At 38.1% G+C, this 6,118-nt stretch overlaps 1 non-coding gene across 1 annotated transcript; it reads right to left on the bottom strand.

The window, feature by feature from the left end:
* Positions 1-3,805: 3,805 nt before the first annotated feature.
* Positions 3,806-3,888, bottom strand: trnal-uaa. Its single transcript has one exon. It is a non-coding gene; the product is annotated as a tRNA-Leu (tRNA).
* Between the last annotated feature and the right edge of the window lie 2,230 nt (positions 3,889-6,118).

Genomic DNA, 6,118 nt, shown 5'->3' with positions numbered 1-6,118 from the left:
AAAAAATATTGGACATTTAACTTTTATAAGTGTGTGAGAATGTATAATTGATTATATATGACTTCAATGCACTGATGGCAAGAGTTCAAAATAGTTTTTCAAGATTTCAAAGTTATCAAAGCCCTTATTAAGGAAAAATCATAAAATTAAATGAATTACTATAGGAATAATCAATTGTATAGCTCTCATTCTTTGTACATGTGCCCTTAAAAGTTTTTTGGATCTAGGAAAGGATGGTAATAGATTTCAGCTGCGACCTAGTTTAATCCTTACTCTTGGTTTGCTCCCTTAAAGCTTGATCAAAGGAAATGAAGAAATTCTGTTCCTGTATGGTATGCCAGTGATAGTGTGCGAGTGTTTACCCTGTCACGAGGGCCAGGTTCATTTCGAAGGAACGCCAGTGTCTGCCAGGCCCCGCCACTTTATCCCTAATTCACGCTGATGTCTTGCAAAGCCCGTCAACTGCGCTTATGCCTGGCAGTCACAACACAGTGTAAATTAGAAGTGGTGAGAGTGGGAGGAAGATTTCTTTTATAAATTTAAAACATGTATTCAACTTTTTTTTCATAACAACAAGGTATATATCATTTCATAACAAGGACCAACACAGACAAGACAATTAAGTGATATGTTATACATAAGGTACATAAATATATATGATGGGAGTGTCTATTAAAAGTTCATTCAAGGATAAACATTTACATGTTGAATTCTTCCCTCTATCCATTTTCAAACTTCATAGTTCATTGTGTGTAACTGTTAGGTCACAAGACGTTTCCTCCAACATCAATATGTTCAGGTATGAATGGAACTCTTTATTGCCATATTCTGTATTACATATTAATTTGTAATTAACATTTTGAACTCATACAGGTGATTGATAATAATATTTGTTCCATTCCCCATCTTCCAAATGATATAAAATGCATACCTTGGGATCCAAAGATATCTTCTTCCCTGTGATTTTGAAAAATATATTTACAATAAGACTCCAATATTTTACTAATTTTGAGCGTTTCCAACTAAAATGAATATATCATCCTTTTTTACCATGCCAGCTTGTGTCTTTTTCACTGGTCTCCATTAGCTCTAATTTCCATGTCTTGAAATAAAGCCTTTGAATAAACTTGTAATACATCAGCTTGTTTTCCAGTGTGTGGTTTTTTGAGCCTACCCTTCCATAACCTACCATTCACCATCTCGGAGGTCTCTTTCCCATAATGTTTCTATTGAATGTCAGTTGATGTATTTGGTTATTCAAGCCCTTGTATATTTTTACTGGCCAAATGAGTTTACCCTCCCACCAATCAAATTATTTTTTCTTGAACTGTTGTGATTACTGGAGGCGGAATTTGTTCTCCACTGTGTTCTGTAATTCAGGATCAAACAGAGGTTGCAACATACAAAAACAGGTTTACTTCATGTATTTCCTGTGCGTCAACATATGTGCATTTGTAAAAACAGGTCTCTCACTCAACATATTGATATGAATGTTTTGACAACTTGCAGCTAACAATTTTGGCCATGTTACCTCATACACGCAAAAGAAGCACTATCACAAATCAATGTCACTCACTTTTTCCTGGGTTCTACCATGTAACTTGGCCCTGTGCTCTCTCATTTTGCCATCTATGTCAAGGTGAAATAGTGAGAGCGTAGAGAGTGTTACATTTACAGCTGCATTTTATGGCAGGCCTAGTTTTCTGGCAAACAAGCAGCTAGGTATTGCTCATACTATTAAAGCTTTCTGAGGGATCAATCCAGTCCTTTGCAAAAATCTCTAAGGCCATGCTGTGGCATAACATATAAACAGCTTCTTGCTGAAGTAATATTACACAATAGCAGTAATATAGGTAATGCTTTGTGTGTCAGAGGAGGCAGCTAACTTGCAACTGGCTGTCATAAACAGATGTTGCTGTGAGAAAGACATGATACATTTTAGGATATCCAAACAGGATGAAGTAATGGTGAAAAGGTCTTGTTAGGACAAGATGATGAAGGTCCATTTTTTTAATGGTGTGGCCTTATGAATCTGAATCCAAAATGGGTTCTTCAATTAGATGGAACAGATGTAAATATTTTTAAGGACTTAGACTTCAGGGTCATTGGGATTATTTCTGTAGGAAAAATGCTGGATGGGGCATAACTGCTGGACCCATGAAGGAGCAGCAGTTAATGCCGGTGCATCCATAAAGGCGAACTAGGCAATTGCCTAGGGCGGCACTATGGCAAGGGTGGCAAAATGTGGGCCAACCAGGGGCCAACTGTTCAAAAAATATATGAATTGCTGAGGAATGTGTCAATCATGCTGCACCTGCAGCCGCCTCCCTCCCCCGCCTCCCGCCTCCAGCTCTCACTAGCCATGACTGAGAATAAGGAAAGTAGCATGTCTACATGACCAAAATTATCTGGCTGCAAATATAAAAAGAGGAGACTATTGAAGGAGCAAGCACTCCAAAAACAGAGGGATTCGTTGTTAAAATATATTGATCTAGGGAGTGTTAGCATGTGTGTGTGTGTTTTACGCACATGAGAAAGTGGTGTATAGGAGAGATTTGCACTGGTATTATTTAGTTTGAGGAGGTGAAATTGGATTATTTGGAAAATAGCTGTGATGTCATGACTCTGCTGTAAAGAATTTGGAGCCAGGTTATTGGAGTTATTATGCAGACCTGTTTGGTGCGTTATTTGTGTATGGATCCGCAAAATGCCCACATATCGCAACATGCATACTTTAATATTGTTGACACTTTGAGCTCACTATCGTTGCACTAGACTATTTGCGTTATGTGTATGGCATATTGGCATTTGTGTGTTGTTGCTGGTATGGTACATTGCAAACAGAAGGGCAGCATAATTGTTTTTCGCCTAGAGCGGCAGAAGTGCATGCGCTGGTCCTGACAGCAGTATAACTCCCCACCCCACATCTTGTAATCTGGGATTTGTTTGTAAATAATTTCAAAAGTCTTTGTTTGATAGGCGAAATCTGCATCCCATTTGTCAAAATGAAATAAGTCTACAACCTTCAAAATATGTGCTTGTTTGATTACACTTTTCATTGCTGATTGTTTATTTTCCAAAGGTTTGCCGTCATATAAACCACCACCATTTAGGCAAAACGACTGTCAGATGATTCAGTTCCATCAAAAATGTTTTGTTTGAAGAATGTCAATCACATGACAGGAGGACTATGTTATTTAATTGTTAATATATTGAACCATATATCTTCAGAATATCTTGTTATATTATCACCAGGAGTGTCAGATTAGTTTCTCTGTTATAAGTCAAGTGTTAGTATTTTCTGCATATATGGAAGCACAAAGGCTCACCTTTAATTACCAATTCACAATTTTGATAGATTCCAGAGGAATTTAGCGATTTAGAAAATTTGTGTTTGTTTGTTTGTTTATGCATCGATTCACATCTGAGATTGTTATTTCCTGGACAACTATCACAGCTTAAATTTTACAGATTGATATTTGCTGAAGAAATTCAGGAGATGAGGCTTGCTTAAGGCTACAACAGCACTATTTCTTCCTTTCGTCCGGAGTCCAGTCTCCGAGCACCTATGCCACAGTGCTGCCCCTATAGTTTTATATTTATACTGGTTTTATGGTTTAAATGAATGTTACTTGATATGTGCATTAAATTACATTGTTATCATTTAGCTTATGCTCTTGTCCATAACCATATAAGTACCTTGCCCAAGGGTACAACAGCAGTGCCCTAACGGGGAATTGAACCTTTTTGGTTATGAGCTCTGCTCCTTACCACTACACCACTAACGTCCCAAAAGTTTTCATTTTACCAGGAGTGGGGTTTGAACCCACGCAGACACACGTCCATTGGATCTTAAGTCCAACGCCTTAACCACTCGGCCATCCTGGTGCACATGCACAAGACAACTGCAGACATTTTCAATAGGAAATTGGGCCCTTTTATAAGAGTGACATGAGTTGGCATAGACGGGAGGGTTTCGTCACCCCCCCAAATTGTTGGGAGCATGAAAAGCTGTTTTGCCAAGAGTGTAACTGTCTGTAAATGTCAGATCGTAAACAATGCCCAGACATTCCCAGAGGGGTCAGATGGACTCATTGCACTTGCATGCAGAGTTGAAAATCTGCCGTGTTCAAATAAGCGCCAAACTATATTACAAAATTCAAAGGGTTACCTCATAGGCCACTGCTAATCGGAAGCTGGTTACCCTGGTCAAAGGTTACATAGTGAAAAAATGTGCATGATCAAACGGACACCGCTTTGACTATTGGGATAAAATTGTTTACTTTTTAACTGGCCTCGTGATGCATTTGAGTATACATATCTCCATCCAAAAACATGAGACATCTCTGGACTAACCTTTCATTACATAACGTAACGATCCTTAACTCGTCTCACGTTACCCGAGACTTCTGGACTGCGCTGTCTGGCACCTTAATTGTTTTAAAGGTTATGAGTACACTTCCAAAATAATTCCCTTGCACTGCCGTTCCTTCCGAAAATGACAAAGCAACGAGACTCTTGCCGCATGTTATGGCCAGGATCTGTTCATGACTCCACTGCTCACTCATTGTTTACTTCTGATGTTTAGTCTCTTTGGTAACATTGATGGGATGGGAAACATCAGCAAGGCGTGTTCCAAACACGGCGATACCAACATCCAAGATAGCCAAGATGTGTGAGTGGCAATGCCAAATTACTGTAAATATTGAAATAACTTTGTTTCTTTATTTTTAAAATGTTAATGTTTTGAAAGTGATTAACAATAACAATGCGAATGAATAGCAATACTTTAAGTAGGTCTCAGATGATTATAAACTCATTTAGACTTATTTCAAGCAAATTAATTTGATTAATGAGATAATAGTAGTATTTTCACTTACTCCTCAGTGATAATCGTTTTTGCACAAATACATGATATTCTCTGGCCACTAAAATTTAAAAATTTCCATTCCAAACAGGATCATGTAGTATTTCACAATAATTTTAGGCTGTTGCTTAGCTACAGTACTTGGCTTTTTGGTTTGCCACATCCAAAGTGGCTTACTATGATAATTCCGCTATTTTGGTAGAATGTCTAAATATTGGAAAATCAGGAGAATGAGTGTCCCCTTGGAAAAAAAAAAAAAGAAAAAAAAACTGCACATCATTTCACATAATCTGAACAAACCATTTATTCTTTGCATATGGCTGTGTTTTTGTATTGAGTTTGACTTTTCTGTGTTTATGTTACATGTTTTCAGTTCCAGCGCGTCCTAGCTTTTGGATGTTATACGGAACTGGTTTGGGTGACTTCATGCGACACTCCACTGTTTAGTGAAAACTACGCACACTCACCCTATGCTTTCCTTCTCCACCATGCAAGTGTAACTGACAACATGTAGCAACAATACAGTATGTTCTGAGTGTGTGTGCATGTGTTTCATCTTGCTAACCTCTTGGAGCAGTGTTTTAGCATGTTATCTGAGAAATAGGGCTCACAATCAGAATGGTAGAGATTAAAAATCCCAGGAGGAGTACATCTGTTATACTCTTGAACAAAGAACTTCACCTGACTTTTTTTGGTGGAAAAACCCCCAAGGTGCACAAATGGAAAACAGCTAAATCGTGAGCTGTGCATCTCACCCTGGACAAGTGCTGAGAAACTAAAGCTTTGTGTTTCATTATGATGAGTCACGATTCTAGTCATGAGAGCAGGCTGTCAAAACGATGAGTCTGTTAACTCACTGCAGCTGTGCGTTGTTTGGTATTACAAAAAAGCAATAAGATGCAGATATCAAACGCCTATGCTAACTGCTGTTTATCATTTGTTTTGATTGTTGATAGCAAACAAAAGGCTCGGGCCTTGATGTATTATTCATGTAATGAAAGTGAAGTTTAACTGCACTTTTATAACAAGTTACCTCATTGATGTGACTCCCTGGACGTTTAGAGAGCCAGGAAGGGTAAGAAAAGACAAATCACACGTGACTGAAATGGTGCAAACATCTAGTTACACAAAATGATCAGTCTTGAGAAAACAGGATCAAAGTGATCCTTATCTAAGTATGAGTTGAGGAAACACATATGATAGGGCATGGTCACATCTTAAGCCTTTCTTGCTCTCATAAATTTGATTTGA

The sequence above is a fragment of the Megalops cyprinoides genome, chromosome 17, assembly GCF_013368585.1.
Source record: "Megalops cyprinoides isolate fMegCyp1 chromosome 17, fMegCyp1.pri, whole genome shotgun sequence".
Taxonomy (NCBI): Eukaryota; Metazoa; Chordata; class Actinopteri; order Elopiformes; family Megalopidae; genus Megalops; species Megalops cyprinoides.
Note: the sequence above shows the minus strand (reverse complement) of the source record. Positions and strands in the feature narration are given on the sequence as shown.